This window comes from Triturus cristatus, chromosome 6, assembly GCF_964204655.1.
Source record: "Triturus cristatus chromosome 6, aTriCri1.1, whole genome shotgun sequence".
Taxonomy (NCBI): Eukaryota; Metazoa; Chordata; class Amphibia; order Caudata; family Salamandridae; genus Triturus; species Triturus cristatus.
Genome location: NC_140589.1, coordinates 112,154,370 through 112,170,858, shown reverse-complemented (window position 1 = coordinate 112,170,858; position 16,489 = coordinate 112,154,370). Strand labels below are relative to the sequence as shown.

At 51.6% G+C, this 16,489-nt stretch overlaps 1 protein-coding gene across 1 annotated transcript in view; it reads right to left on the bottom strand.

Annotated features, from left to right (window-relative positions):
• LOC146816480 (exportin-5-like) overlaps positions 1–16,489 on the bottom strand; it is a 1,728,456-nt gene that overhangs the window by 1,246,992 nt on the left and 464,975 nt on the right. The gene's annotated exons all lie outside the window — the stretch shown is intronic.

Here is a 16,489-nt window from a genome sequence, read left to right as displayed (position 1 = left end):
ACCCCCAGGCACCTGACTGGATCCGGAGAATTTTTTACTCAGCAGTACCTTTGCACGTCGATAGGTGGCGTCGGGCAACTGAGTTAGTCGTTGGCGTCGTGGTCGCCAGAATGACGTCGCAGTATCTATTTAGACGCTGCCCTTGCGCACTGACGTCAGTTCTTTACACGACATTCCACGCCAGAAGCGCAGAGCCATGTAAGACACGGACCACTGGTGCACAAAAACTAGGACCCTGAAAGGGAAGTCACTTACCCTAGAAGTCAGTTCGCATAACAGGGAGGATGGGTGGGGCGTTAAGCTATATCTCTTACAGATATATCGTTACCAAAGGTAAGAAATCTGTTCATATGAAAGAGACAGTTATGCATTCCTCGCCTTAGAATAGATACCCCAGCAATACCAAACCCGGTGGCGGGTCTGCAAACCAAGTTCACACCAGAAAGTCCTGGAGAACTGAACGGCCGAAGAAGCCGTCTCTCCGTACTTGGCTGTCCAGGCAGTAGTGTTTGGTAAACGTGTGCAGTGAAGCCCATGTAGCTGCCTGGCAGATGTCAAGAAGGGGGACTCAACGTCCTAAAGCAGTAATGGCTGCAGTCGCCCTGGTGGAATGGGCACGCAACCCCACTGGAGGTTCCTTTTTAGCTAAGGAATAGCAGATTTTGATGCAAAGAACGACCCATCGGGAGATGGTTCGTTTTTGCATGGCCCGACCTTTCTTGGCGCCCATATAACCAACAAAAAGCTTGTCATCCACCAGAAATTGTTGTGTGCGATCCAGACAGAATGCAAGCACAAGCTTTGGATCCAGGCAGTGGAGCCTCTCTTCCTCTTTAGAAGGATGCGGAAAGAAAGTGGCCAAAGTGATGGTCTGTCCTATGTGGAAAGAGGTAACCACTTTGGGAAGGAAAGTAGGCCTAGTGCGGAGGACAACCGTGTCCGGATGAATAGCTAGAAAAGGAGGCTTAGAAGAAAGGGCCTGTAGCTCACTCACCCTGCAAGTAGAGGTGATGGCAACCAGAAAGGCAGTTTTAAGGGTAAAGAGTCTGAGATGACAGTTATGTAGCGGCCCATAAGGAGCACAAATAAGATAAGTAAGAACCAGATTCAAGTCCCACTGGGGCATCATGAAAGCAGTTGGAGAAAACAAGTGAGTAATGCTCTTAAGGAAGCGATTTACAATAGGGGACTTGAAAAGAGAAGGCTGGTCAGGCAGTCGAAGAAAGGCTGAAATGGCCATTGAGAGTGCCCAGAGCAAATCCCTGCTGAGCCAAAGAATGAATGAAGAGTAGAACTTCTGAAAGGGGGGGCAGAAAGGGGATCCACAGCCTTTGCTGCGCACCATGCCACAAACTTGTTCAATCTACAGGCGTATACTGTTTCAGTGGAGGGACGCCTGGCTGCCAACATAACATTATAGACTTCGTTAGGAAGGTCGAAAGCTGTCAACTGTCGCCGCTCAATCTCCATGCAAGGAGCTGGAAGCTGGACAGGTTTGGGTGGAGAACCGTCCCCTGCTGCTGCAACAGAAGATCCTCCCGAAGAGGCAGTCTGATCGGAGGATCGATGGCCATGTGTAACAGCTCGGGATACCAGACTCTTCATGCCCAATCCGGGGCCACAAGAATGACTTGGGACCGGTCGTGCTTGATCTTCTTCAGCACTCTTGGCAGAAGTGGTATGGGCAGAAAGGCATATAGCAGACCGCAACTCCACTCGCGACGAAAAGCGTTGCCTAGCGAGTGCCATCTTGAACATTCCAACGTGCAGAACTGCTGACATTGTGCGTTCACTTCGGTGGCGAATAGAGCTAACCAAGGCTCTCCCCACTGCTGAAAGAGACCCTGCATCTCCTCCGAGTGAAGACGTCATTCGTGATCCATCATGCACCTGTGGCTGAGTTCGTCCGCCCTGGTGTTCAGAGAAACTGCCAGGTGGTGAACCACCATGAATATGACCTGGTGTTCCAGCCATGTCCAAAGGCGGAGAGCCTCTTGACATAGGGTCCACAACCCCACCCGCCCTGTTTGTTGCAGTATCACATGGCGGTGGTGCTTTCCATGAACAATTGCACCACTCTTCCCTGAACAGAGGGTATGAATGCCTTTAGTGCTAGACGAATCGCCCGAAGCTCCAGAAGGTTGATATGGAGCAGAGACTCCGCCGGAGACCAGTGGCTTCTCATCTCCGTATCTCCCATGTGGCCGCCTCACCCCAGCAGTGGCGCATCTGTCACCACTGTGAACTCTGGTTGTGGAAGGGAGAGGGATCTGCCGTTGACCCAATCTCGGTTCGTTAGCCACCACTGAAACTGGTGCGAAGTGCCCTCTGAGATCTGTAAGCAATCAGAAAGATTGCCCCAATGCTGTACCAACTGGAACTTCAGGTCCCACTTGCGAACCTGCATATGCCACCTGGCATAGTCCACCAGCAGGATGCAGGAGGCCATGAGGCCCAGCAGCTTCAGGGTCATTCTGACAGAAACCCGGGATAGAGGCTGAAAGATCGGAATCCTAGCCCAAATATCCTGCACTCGCTGCTTGGGAGAATAAGCCCGTATTGCGCTGTGTCCAGACCTGCTCCAATGAAAAGGAGCTTCTGAGAGGTGATCAGGTGTGACTTCGGCACATTGATGGTGAGCCCCAGCGAATGCAGGGGGTCAGCCGTAGTCTGGAGGTGGGAGACGACAGCCTAGGGCGAGCCAGCCTTCAACAGCCAGTCGCCGAGATAGGGGAAAGACTGGAACCTCTGATCTACGCAGATGAGCTGCGACCACCGCCATCACTTACGTGAAAACCCGAGGGGCGCTGGTAATGCCGAAGGGGAGCACGGTAAAATGAAAGTGCTCGTTGTGAGAAAGTGCCATCTTTCTTGCATGGTATGCCCCCACTTTTTGCTAAATTGCTGAATGTACTTCGATTGAGTGTACCCTGGGTTCCTGCCAATCAGGTGCCCAGGGCCTATGTTCCTTCCTTAAACCACACAAACTCCAAATTGGCAAACCCTAGCCACATGTCAGCCCCTAGTAAATGGTACCCTAGGTACCCAGGGCCTTGTGGCCAGGGAAGGCCTCTAAGGGCTGCAGCACTCATTGTGCCACCCTCAGAGGCCCTGTACCCTTACACACACACTGCCCTTGCAGGCTGAGTGTCTGGGTGCAGGACAAAACAAAGAGTCGACATGGCACACATCACTGTGTACCATGCCCATCACCTACACTGCCAAAGCATATGTCAGCCACCCCTCTGGCTGGGTGCATTACGCCTATGGTGTGGGCACAGGAGCAGGAGCCCTGTGCCCCTACAGTACCCGGGTCCATTCCTGGGCACTGTAAGTGCAGTGCTGTCATTTAAGAGTACATGGTGCTGAGAGATTGTCAAACACGAGCTCCACAGCACCATATTGGAAACACAGAAGCCTGGGAAGTTTGGTATCAAACTTCTCAGCACATTGAACCCACACTGATGCCAGTGTAGGGTTTAATGTACTAAGCACCCCAGAGGGCATCTTAGAGATGCCCCCTTACAGCTAACTTACAATCCACGTCTGCTCTGAGGCTGCCCAGGCTGCCACACAGCAGACACGTTGCTGGACCCCTGGGTGGGAGAGCCCCTGCTCTCCCGGGCCTGCAACAATGCACATCCTGGGTGAGGTGAGAAATCTCCTCCCCCAGGATGAGCAAAGGGAAGCTTCAAAGGCAGGCCGCCATTTGGAGTTTCCCCAGGCCACTGCAACCCCCCACTCTGGCGGGAAGCTTGGCCGGAAACCCCATACAAGGACAGGGGATGTGCCAGCCTGCCCACCCCACCCCTCAGGTGGGGGAGGCGAGGTGAAGCACATCTCCGGGCTCTCGCCATCTTGAAGATGGGAGGCCCTACCCTATCAGGATTAGGCTACTGCCCCCCTCCCACAGGAGAGAGGCAGGATAGGGGGTGTACCCACCCCAGGACAAGGACCCATTGGTCCCTGACCTTCACCTACCTGTAACGCCCCTAAATCTAGTATTTAGGGGCACCCTGAACCTTCCTTCCTCAGATTCCAGATAGAAAACTACAAGAAGAGCAAGAAGAACAAGGACCTGCCCTGCAACTGCTAAAAAGAGAAGAAGACACCAACTGCTTTGGCCCCAGCCCTACCGGCCTGTCGACTCTCGAACCTGCACCAGCGCGGCATCTCTCGTGGCCAGCAACCCCACCAACCCCGGAGGACCTGGCTACCTTTTGGCTCTAAGCCCCTGGGACTCCCATGAGTAGAGGCTCTACTCGAGAAACCTATTTTTAACCCCTGGCAGCAGCCCGGAACCGCGGACCCAACACACTCTGCACCAGCCAAGCCTGGCCAGTGCCGGAGTGGACCAAGACCCTGAGGACGACCCCACGGCGACTGTGACCCCGAGTCCGGCACCCAAGGACCCCCCTCGACATCCCGGAGGAAGCCTGCAGCCTCAGAACCGAGTGCCACCCCAACCGCGATCAACCAGAGGGTAAGATTCCCGACGTCAAAAGGCACCCCTGCACCCGGCGCCCTGCGGCCCCCTGTGCCCAATCTCGGGGTACCCACCTAACCTACAACTACCAAACTTACCTCTCGAAGTGGTGGTGGCACCTGAAACCTCCTCGTCCCCGAGCCTGCAGCCTTTTTCCAAACCGGAACATTCCCATTAATTTCCATTGAGCGCCCGAAGGCTCAAAAGCACCCTGCACCCAGCCGCCCGAGTGGCCCTGGCAGTGCACTCTCTACACTAACCTACTTCCCCACTTGCCCTGAGTAAGTGACCAGGAGCACAGCTCCCACAGCCGCGTGGCTTGCCAGACAGCAGCCACCAACCAAGGCCCCCCTATCCCTCATAGGATAACATTGGGCCTAACTCTCTCTGCACCCGGCCGTCCTGAAACCGCTGAGGGTGAACCAACTGTACCTACCTGACACTGGGGAACCCCTGAGTCCATGCCCGGAATTTCAACTCTGCCAGTCGAGTACTTACCCTTAAACCGCTAACTTCATTTTCCTCATAGGGTAACATTGACTGGCTTTTTCTTCAAAAATCTTCTAAGTGTGAACTTTTCAAAACTGCAAATATTCACCAAAAATCAGCCAAGTGACAAAAACGAATTTACTCACCTGCTCCTAGGTGAACTCCCAGTGCTGGATCTTGGTGCCCAGCCCTGACCCTGAAAAGTGTTCACAACTATACTTACCTCTAACTCATTTTTCTCCCATAGGAAACCATTGTCTGCTTTTCTGTGAAATTTCTTCTAAGTATCCATTTTTGCAAATTTGAAATATTCTTTTAAAATCGTACCATTTCTGCAAACGAAATTACTTACCTGTTTTTGATAAGGACCCCAGTCCTGGGTCTAGGTACCCAGTCCTGGATTACTAAAGTAACGATAAAGTACTCTACCTGCAATTTGAATTTCTTGCCATAGAGATCCATTGAATGTTTTCTGTGAAATATTTTCTAAGTGCTAACTTTTGAAATAGCTAAATATTATTTAAAAATCATTACAGTTATTAAGTCGACTTTCATCACTTGATTCTGAATACTGACCCAAGGCTGGATCTAGGAGCCAGACCTGGAATTCCAAAAGTAATCTGAAAAGTAATTTATTACAAATAACCTGAATTTACCATTGAGCTCAATGCATTGTTATGTTTAGGAAATAGGATTGTTTATTGCAACCAACTGTGACTGTTTACACAAATTTATTGCTTAAGACAAAAGTATTTATATTCAACCTCTCATTCTGAGAAAGTATATTTTTACCCCCTTTGTGGTTCTAAAAATAAAACAAGCATATATTTTATATATATAAACCATTGGCCTAGAGTTCAGTTATTGAGTGTGTGAAACCATTTGCTGACTGAGTGTGTACAATAAATGCTTTACACTGTCCTCTGGTACTGCCTTACTGCTCGACCAAGCTACCACTTTTGAGAGTAAGGTCATACCTAACTTTGACCTCTATCAGCCTCTGGGGGACTGTGGACTCTGTACACCCTGTACCTATTAGGGAACAGTATATACAGAGCCACTTTCTCACACTCGTGGCCTACCGTGAACCGTAGGTAACGCCGATAGGTCTGCAGGACGGGTATGTGAAAATGGGCTTTCCTGCAAGTCCAACGCTTCCATCCAGTCTCTAGGGTCAAGATCAAAAGAACCTGATCCAGGGTGAGCATTTTGAACTTCTCCTTCCGGAGAAAGCGATTGACGTTCCAGAGATCAAAGATATGACGCAAGCCCTTGTCCTTCTTGGGTAGCAGAAAGTAGTGGGAATAACAACCACGATCTACTTCAGAGGCAGGAACGCCCTTGATGGCTCCCTTCGCCGAGAAACCCGCAACTTCCTGTTGGAGAAGGGCCAAGTGAACCTCCAACATGCGATGGGTCTGAGGTGGCATGGGCGGAGGGGTAGTCTCGAAGGGGAGGGAGTAGCCCCTTCGGACTATCTGCAAAGCCCACCTGTCCGACGTGATGTTAAGCCAGTGGGGGAGGTGATGGCGTATCCTGCCGCCCACTGGCAAAAGGCGGCCCTGAAAGGTCGGACTAGAAGGGCTTGGAGGCTGCTGCAGAGGGGGCGCTGGTGGACTGGCCCACTCGCTGGCCCCCAGACCCACATCCCTGGCCACGCAGAGGCTGGACAGGCCTGATGTGGAAATCGTCCTGCCTAGTGAGTCAGCGGTGTCCAGCTCACTTCGGATGGAGAACTTCGCTGCGTCTCTGCCTTCGGCAAATGTACGGGAAAGCACGGTCCAGGCCTTCTCCGGGCACTGTGGCAGCACCTGTGCAACCGTGTCCCACACCGAGTGGGAGTAAAGGCCCAAAAGACATGCAGTGTTCACCAACCGCAGTCCCAAGCTAGAGGAAGAAAACATTCTTCCCAAGGTGGTCCAGCTTCTTGGATTCCCCATCAGGTGTTGTGTTACGGAATGCGCCCTTGGAAGTTGAGGATTGCACTACCAAGCTCTCAAGAGTGGGATGGTGAGAGGAAAATGGGGTTGTCCGGGGCCTGGTGGTGGCGATCAGCAATCATCCTATCCACAGGAGACCCTGTGTTGGGCTTGGATCAAGTGCCCAAAAGGATGTCCGTGAGGGCCTCATTGAATGGCAGCAGGGGCTCCAAAGAGGTCGCTGCCACCTAAAGCACCTCAGTCAGGAGGTTAGTCCTGACCGCCACCTTAGGAAACTTAAGTTTTAAGGCCTTGGCTGCCCTACGCAACACCACTGCGTAAGATGCCCCCCCCCCTCCGTAGCCACGGGGGGCGGGGGGGGGGGGGGGGTAAGAAAGCATGCCAAGGTCTGGGGAGGTGTCCAGATCACTGGCATCACCCAACTCCTCTCTCCAGTTCGGTTCCTCCAACTGGTCTGCAAGAGAGTCCACAGGCCCCTCTCAGTCCTCTTCACCCTCTCCTGGTAGCCACTCAGGGCGGTAGGAAACATCAGGGGAGAACAGGGGTACAAAAGTTCGTCTGTGTCCTCATCGAGGGGAAGGCCGGGCCAATATCGGGCCAATATCGGCTGGGGACACAACCGGCGTCTGAGGTGGCGGTGGTGCCGTCACTGGATTGGGGCTGGAGGAGGTGGAACTAGGTTGACCAGCGCCGATCCGGATCCAGGCCTGGATCCTTGGGGGCCCTGCTGCCCCAGACCCAAAGCCGCTGGCATCCAAGGCCTAGAACCCCCAAACGAGTCCGTGGACCTGAGGGTGCGCCAGCGGAGTCGGGCTGCCCGAAGATGGAATGCAAGGCTTCTTAAAAGTTGGAAAGCTGGGCAGGGAAAGGGAAAGAAGGCCGTAGTCGCCAAACAGGCTCCGTGGGTGGAGCCGGCCAACTACCATCTGCTTCCCGCGTCGAGTCAGCCGACAGACGGGAAGAACGCGACTATGCTCCTTCGCCTTCTTCTTGTGCTTCGACTTACCCGAAGATTAAGAGTTTGATGACGAGTGGTGGTGGCGGCTCCTCGACCGGTTCCGCAACCACCCTCTCGACTGGGACCTCGAACGGCGCGGAGCGGACTGCTGGGCCTCGAGAAGCTTTCGGGACCGCTCCCGCGAAGACTTCGGGTTCATGGCCCGGCAGTCGGAGCACGACTTCAGGTCTCGTTGCGCTCCAAGCACCAAAGGCACACGAGGTGAGGGTCCGTGACTGACATCAATTTGCGACCGGAGTCGCAAGCCTTGAAGCCGGTCCGACGTGACATCCCTCCGTGCACCAGGAGTCGATCGACTCAAAAAAGGTTTCGACAAAAGCTGCAAAAATGGAGTCAAAAAGTGACTCGAGGTACCACTCTCTCCGGATCTGCGCTGGCTGGCGTGGAAAAAGAAAGAACTGACATCAGCACACAAGAGCGGTGTTTAAGTAGGTACCGCAACGTCATTCCGGCGACCACGATGCCAACGACGAACGCTGAGTCGACTGACGCCACCTATCGACCCGCAAAGGTACTGCTGAGGAAAAAGTTCTCTGGATCCAGTCTGACCCCTGGGGTTAATTCTAAGGTGAGGAATCCATAACTAATTGTCTCTTTCAACTATATTTGTCAATGTTTCTGCTTCACATTTAAAACTATACCTTAATCTCAAACTTAATATAGTCCGGCCAAATTGGAAGAAAGAAAAATGACTAACCTTAAAAACTGGAGCTGAATTATGCAATCTTCTTTGCATACAATACCATTATAATGTTTCTACCTATATGTGAGATTCCAGCACACATTTGTTTAGAACAAATGCTACAATAATAAAGCAATATTATCTGTATTTTATTTAGACATTTAGAACTGCATTTCTCCATCTTCAGTACTCTCTTTGTATCTAAAAGAAGAAGATTTCCGCACAGGACGTCAGGAATACTTTTAGAATACGATTTTCCACTCGAAAAATGATGCTTTGAAATAAACAAATTATGCCTTTAAAGTTTTGTTTTTTGGGTTTAAAAAAAATGCAGCCTATAATCCAAAAGTCCTAATGTGCACTTTACTGTTTAAAAAAAAAAAAGTTCAACCGGAAAAAAACAAAAGACTGTCATTAAAAGAGGTTTCAAACATAGTACTACCTAGGCAGAGCCAGGCACGCAGTTTGTTTTTTAAAAGAAATGCTGAAAGGATCCGAAGTACATGACATTTTTCTACAATGATTTGTTTCCACAGAGAAGCAGTTGGAGTGTTTATAAACTGAAAATAAATCTGAATTCCAAGGTGGGGACTAAATACAAAGAATAGAAAAATACCTTCATATAAGGAAGCAGGATACAGAGGAAAGCTTGAGGCACCATAGAGTCTGCATTAATGGAGTAGTTTTTGGCAAAGGGATAAAAAGGCTTCCAATCGGCCGCCCAACTCATCTCCAAAAAAGGGACATTGCTCCTGAGAACAACTGTAGCAGCTTTGCCTCCGTGTGAGAAAATGGGGTTCAGTGGCAGTACCCCTCTCCACACATTTTTTGCCTGGCTTTTGATGCAACTTTGACAGTAGAGTACTGGGTCCCTGCTATCCAGGTTCCTAGTACCAGTGTTCTTTCCCTAAATAAACATCCACCATTGGTACCTCTATTTCCCCTGTAACTCTATAGTGAGTGGTACCCTAGGTGCCTAGGACCTGGAGGCTCAAGAGGGTCTCCTGGGACCCCCTCCCTAGGACCATGCCTTTGCCCCTGCAGCGGCCATGCTCCTGTGAGGTGAAAAAATGACCAAGTCGACATGGCACATTGTCTGTGTGCCATGCAAGCTAGCAATGCCTAGGATATAGGCATGTCACCCCTCTAGTAGGCCTTACCAGCCCTATGGTGGGTGAACTATATTCCAGGTGCGGGTATATCTGCATGAGCAGATATGTCCCTACAGTATTAGGGTCTATTCCTTAATATTGTAAGTGCCAGGGAAGCCAGAGAGTACGTGGGCTGGGAACTTGACAACTCAACTTTCACAGCACCATGATGGCGTCAATGAACCCAGGAGTGTTTAGTACCAAACAGCTCCTTGTAATAAATCCAGTGTGAGATTTATTAAAACGATGTACTCGGAGGGAACCTCAGAGGTCCCCCCTGAAAACCTACTGACTCTGGTGTGGGAAAGGACTGGCTTTAGGCAGTCTGCCACACATAGACATGTTTCTGAACCCCTGGGTGGAGACCATCTGCTCTCTAGGACCAGAAACCATGCACATCCTGGACAGAGATATCACGCCTCTTACCCCAGGATGGGCCAGTGCTCGAGGGGAAGCTTCAAAGGCCTGCCAGCTTTGTAATGCAACCCCTAGCCTCTGCTACTAGCACAGGATGGCAGCCCCCAGTTTCTACCTTCACTTTAGGTGGCACAACAGCCAGGATAACTTATGACAACTAGGAGGTGTGCCTACCTTTGCCAACTCCAACCCTCAGGTGGAGCAGGCGAAGTTAAGCACACTTTTCAGTCCCCTCCATCTTGAAGATGAGGGGATTCCTCCAATCAAGGCTAGGTCAATGCCCCCTTCCCACAGGAGGGTGGCATAATAGTGGGTGTAGTCACCCCAGGTAAGTTGCCCATAGGCCCTCCCTACTACACCCCTAAAACTCCCCCTAAATTAAGTATCTAGGAGGCTCCCCGAACCTAGAAAGTAGATCTGCGATGACCCAAGAAGCAAGAGGATGATGAATGCCTTGGCCCAAGCCCTACCGGCCCGTCTCCAGCTTCTGCAAACTTGCGACCTGTTTTGCAGCCAGCAACCAATGAAAACTGTGGGAGCACTGCTGCCTTAAAAAAAGACTCCAATCTCCCGTGGACAGCGGACCTGTCCAGAAGAAACCAACACCAAGGGCTCTGGATCCAGCTTGAACCTCGATCCCTGCCCACTCTGCACTAGACGCCCACGGCCCAAGTCTGAGTGGCTCACTTGTGCAGTGAAGTCTCACCAGCGAGCCTGACCTCGTGTCCAGCGTTAGCCGACCTCTCCTGACCTCCACTGCGGTGCCTGCACTGTGAATCCAGAGGCTCCCCGACCGGCTCCAGTAAGGAGACTGACACTGAAAGGCACCCGTGCATCCAAAGCCCCTGGGCCTTGGCGAGCTGAACTGACGGTGCCCCCTATATTTCTACTTACCTCTGCTGTCGTTGGTCATCCCTCCTGCAACCTCTGTTGCCACACCTGCAGCCTGTTTGCCTAAAGAAGAATCCCCATTAAAAAGCATTGGGCGCCCAACTTCGAATTTGCACCCTGCACCCAGCCGCCCCTGTGCTGCTGGTGGTGTATGTTTTGCGCTGCTTTGTCGCCCCCGTGCTTATTCTAACCCCAAAAGCTTTGACCCTGCAACCAATCTACTCATGGTGCAGTTTTGGCATTCGTCTGACCCTTGCTGTCTTTTGGTCCCGAAGACTGGAATTGTAAGTGCATTATTTACCTGTTTAACAGCGATATTCTTTTCCCCATAGGATAACATCTAACTGTGACAAAATGTTTGCGTGTCGCAAAGAGAAAGGGAAATGCTACTTACCAGTATGCATCTGTTCTTGGCATGTAGAACGGCAGATCTACTCACTGTGCATAGATCGCCATCTGGTGTTCAGCCCGGATGTTTGCAGTTGTTTTTCCTCTTGAAGTCTTTGGAAGTTACGAGGTATGGGACTCCTCCTTTGGATCATATTGTGCATGAGCTTCGGCTCCATCCTCAGATTGTTTTTCGCCAGCGGTGAAATGATGGAGCATAGTAATAAGCAGTGAAGATGCCCATGTGTGCTGTATCTAAATAAGATAACCTGGAACAGATAAAGGTAGCCGGGGAGGCGGGTGGGCATGTGTAGATCTACAGCTCTACATGCCAAGAACAGATGCATACTGGTAAGTAGCATTTCCCGTTCGAGGCATATGAGCTGCAGATTACACACTGTGCATAGATTATATAGCAGTACTCGCTCCTAGCGGCGACCACCAGTATCTGTTGCAGTTGTTTGAAACAATGTTTTGAGTACAGCCTGGCCCACACTAGCTTGTTGCTTAGTTTGCACATCTACACAACAGTGTTTAGTGAAAGTGTGCGGTGTAGACCATGTAGCTGCTCTGCAGATATCATCTAAGGGATTGTTCCCTAAAAATGCCATGGAAGCCCCTATCTTATGTGTAGAGCGGGCTTTAGGGGGAATAGTGAGCATACATTTGGCTCTGTGGTAGCAAATCTGTATGCATTTGACAATCCACCTAGCTATCCCAAATCGTACCAATTGTGAAAACGTAATTACTTACCTGTTTTAGATAGATGCCCCAGTACTGAGCCTAGGAGCCCAGCACTGGATTACAAAAGTAACAAGAACATACTTTACCCGTAATTTAAATTTTCTTCCATAGGAAACCACTGACTGTTTTTCTGTGAAATTTCTTCTAAGTGTCAATTTTGCTAACTTATAAATATTCGTTAAAAATCGCCTGTATAACTTAAACGCAGTTTCTCAACTGCTTACTAGTGCTGGATCCAGGATCAAACACTGACCTAGAAAAAGTAACCATAACCCTACTTACCTCCTAAGTGAACTTCCTCCCTTACGATAACATCGGTAATTTGATTAGACAAAGTTTCTAAGTGTCAACTTTTAAAATAGCAAAATATTGCTTAAAAATCACAACAGTAACTAAAGAAGAAGTTACTTACCTTCGGTAACGATGTATCTGTAAGAAACATTTGTTAGTTAGATTCCTTACCTTAGAATAACCCCAGGCGTCAAGCTGGATTTTCGTCAGCAATACCCTTGCGTGTCGCTAGGTGTCGTCTGCGGCTCCGAGTTTGTCGTCGGCGTCGTGATCGCTGGGATGACGTCGGAGTACTTAGATGCCGCCCTCGCGTGCTGATATCAGTTCTTGTACATAGCTATCCGCGCCAGGAACGCAGAGCCATGCAAGAGACCGACACTGGTGCCATGAATCTAGGGCCCTGAAACGGATGACCTTAACCCTAGATATCAGTTTGCAGAACGGGGAGGATGGGTGGGACGGTAAGGAATCTAACTAACTAAAGTGTCTTACAGATATATCGTTACCGAGGGCAAGTAACTTGTTCATCTGAAAGAAACACGTTAGTTAGATTCCTTACCTTAGAATAGATACCCAAGCAATACCAATCCCGGTGGTGGGTCTGCGAACCAAGATCACACCAGGAAGTCCTGGGGAAACAGAACGGCCAAAGAAGCCGTCCCTCCGGACTTGGCTGTCCAGGCAGAATGCTTAGCAAACGTGTGCAGCGAGGCCCACGTAGCTGCCTGACAAATATCCTGCAGAGGGACTTCCCGACCCAGGGCAGTAGTAGCCGCTGTGGCCCGAGTGGAATGGGCCCGCAGTCCCACAGGAGGTTCCTTCTTAGCCAAGGAATAACAGGCTTTAATGCACAAGACGACCCACCGAGAGATGGTCCGCTTGTGCACTGCCCGCCCCCTCTTAGCGCCCACATAACCAACGAAGAGTTGGTCGTCCACCCGGAACTGTTTCGTACGGTCCAGGTAGAAGGACAGTGCTCGTTTTGGGTCCAGACAGTGAAGCCTCTCTTTCGAGGGATGCGGAGGCGAAAAGAAGGTGGGCAATGTAACAGACTGGCCGATGTGAAAGGCAGTTACCACTTTAGGGAGAAAGGAAGGACGAGTCCTGAGAACAACCTTGTCCGGATGGACAGAGAGGAAAGGAGGCTTAGGAGAGACTGGAGCTCACTCACCCGTCTAGCAGAGGTGATGCCAACCAGGAAAGCAGTCTTAAGAGTCAGAAGACGAAGAGGACAATTATGAAGTGGCTCAAAAGGAGCGCACATCAGATAGGTTAACACCAGGTTCAAATCCCACTGAGGCATTACGACGGGGACAGGAGTAATGCCTTTAAACAATCGAGCAACAACAGGGGACTTGAAAAGAGAAGGCTGATCAGAAAGCCATAAGAAAGCAGAAACAGCTGAAAGGTATTCCTTGAAGGTGCCCAGAGCAGAGCCCTGCTGGGCCAGGGAAAGAAGAAAGAGGAGAACCTCAGAAAGAGGGGCGGAAAGGGGATCCACAGCCTTTGCTGTGCACCATGCCACAAATTTGTTCCACCTGCAGGCGTATACCGTTTTAGTGGAGGGACGCCTGGCTGCCAGAATGACATCACAGACTTCAGGAGGCAAGTCAAATGGCATCAACTGTCGCCGCTCAATCTCCACGCATAGAGATGGAGGCTGGACAGGTGTGGGTGGAGGACTGTCCCCTGCTGCTGCAACAGAAGGTCCTCCTGAAGAGGCAGTCAAATCGGGGATCGATTGACAGACTGAGTATCTCGGGATACTAGTATCTTCGTGCCCAATTCGGAGCCACAAGGATGACTTGGTCCCGGTCGGGCCTGATCTTCAGCACTCTGGGCAGAAGTGGTATAGGCGGAAAGGCGTACAACCGACCGCAACTCCACTCGCGACGAAAAGCGTAGCCGAGCGAGTGCCACCTTGGAAATTCCAACGCACAGAACTTTTGACATTGCGCGTTCTCTTCGGTGGCGAATAGATCTAACCAAGGTTCTCCCCACTGCCGAAAGAGGCCTTGCGCCACGTCAGAGTTCAGACGCCACTCGTGATCCATCATGCACCGGTGGCTGAGTTCGTCCGCCCTGGCGTTCAGAGAACCCGCCAGGTGATGAACCACCAAGGTGATGCCCTGATGTTCCAGCCATGTCCAGAGGTGCAGAGCCTCCTGACAAAGGGTCCATGACTCCACCCCGCCGTGTTTGTTGCAATACCACATGGCGGTGGTGTTGTCCGTGAACACCTGCACTACACTTCCCCGGACAGAGGGAAGGAATGCCTTCAGTGCAAGCCGGATCGCCCGCAGATCCAATAGGTTGATATGGAGCCGGGACTCCGCCGGAGACCAGTGGCCTCTGATCTCCACCTCTCCCATGTGGCCCCCCATCCCAGGAGGGACACATCCATCACCACTATGTGCTCCGGTTGGGGTAGGGAGAGGGATCTGCCACTGACCCAATCGTGGTCCGTGAGCCACCACTGCAACTGTCTTGCAGTGCCCTCTGAGATCAGGACGCGGTCGGACAGGTTGCCCAGAGGATGGGCCCACTGGAACTTCAGATCCCAATGCAGAGCCCGCATCTGGCGTGATGTACCAGCAGGATGCAGGAGGCCATCAGATCCAGCAGCCGCAGCACCAACCTGACCGTAATCCGGGATAAAGGCTGAAAGATCGGAATCAGAGCCTGAATATCCCGAACACGCTGTTCCGGAGCATAGACCCGGAACTGCGTTGAGTCCAGAACCGCTGTGATGAAAATGAGCTTCTGGGAGGGACTCAGATGCGACTTCGGCACATTGATGGAGAAGCCCAGCAAATGCAGGAGGTCGGCCGTGGTCCGGAGGTGGGAAACTACTGTCTGGGGCAAGCCCGCCTTCAACAGCCAGTCGTCGAGATAGGGGAAGACTGTACCGTGAACCGCAGGTAACACCGGTGGGCCAGCAGGACGGGGATGTGGAAGTATGCGTCCTGCAAGTCCAACACTACCATCCAGTCTCCAGAGTCTAGGGCAGCCAGAACCTGAGCTAAGGTGAGCATCTTGAACTTCTCCTTCTGGAGGAAGGCGTTGACGCTCCTGAGGTCCAAGATAGGGCAAAGGCCCCCTTTGCCCTTCTTGGGAACCAGAAAGAAGTGGGAATAACGACCCCGACATACTTCTGGGCGAGGAACGCGCTCGATGGCACCCTTGGCCAAGAGGGCCGTAACTTCCTCCTGTAGAAGTAACAAGTGATCCCCCGACATGCGGTGGTACTGCGGTGGCATGGCTGGAGGGGTCGCCTGAAGGGGAGGGAGTAGCCCTTCGGACGATTTGCAGCACCCACCTGTCCGATGTGATGGTACGCCAGAGGAGCAGGTGATGGCGAACTCTGCCTCCCACTGGTGTGGAATGGGCCTGAAAGCTCGGACTAGGAAGGCTTTGAGGCAGATGCTGCTGGGGCAGATGTGGGCTGATCAGCTCTGTCCCCATGCTCCGCCTCAGCAGAATCCACGTCTGTGACCTCTTTGAGGCTGGTTCTGCGGCCTGAGGCAGTAGAGACACCGGCAGTGGTGATCCGTGACCGACATCAGGCGCTGACAGGCATCGCAAGGCTTGAACCCGGGCATCCCTACCGGCACCAGAAGTCGAGGTCGACTCGAAATGGCAGCCAAAAAAGTTTAGTCAAAAAGTGACTAAAGGGTATGCTCTTCCCGGATCTGCGCTTACTGGCGCGGAAAAAAGAAGAAGAACTGATGTCAGCGCGCGAGGGTGGCGTCTAAGTACTCCGACGACGTCATCCTGGCGATCACGACGCCGACTACGGACACGGAGCCACAGACGACGCCTAGCAACGCGCAAGTGTATTGCTGACGAAAATCTTTCCAGATCCAGCCTGACGCATGGGGTCATTCTAAGGTGAGGAATCTAACTAACGTGTTTCTTTCAGATACGTATTTAGTCACTTGTTTCCAAGAACTGTCCCATGACTGAATCTAGGATCCAGTCCTGGAGTTAGAA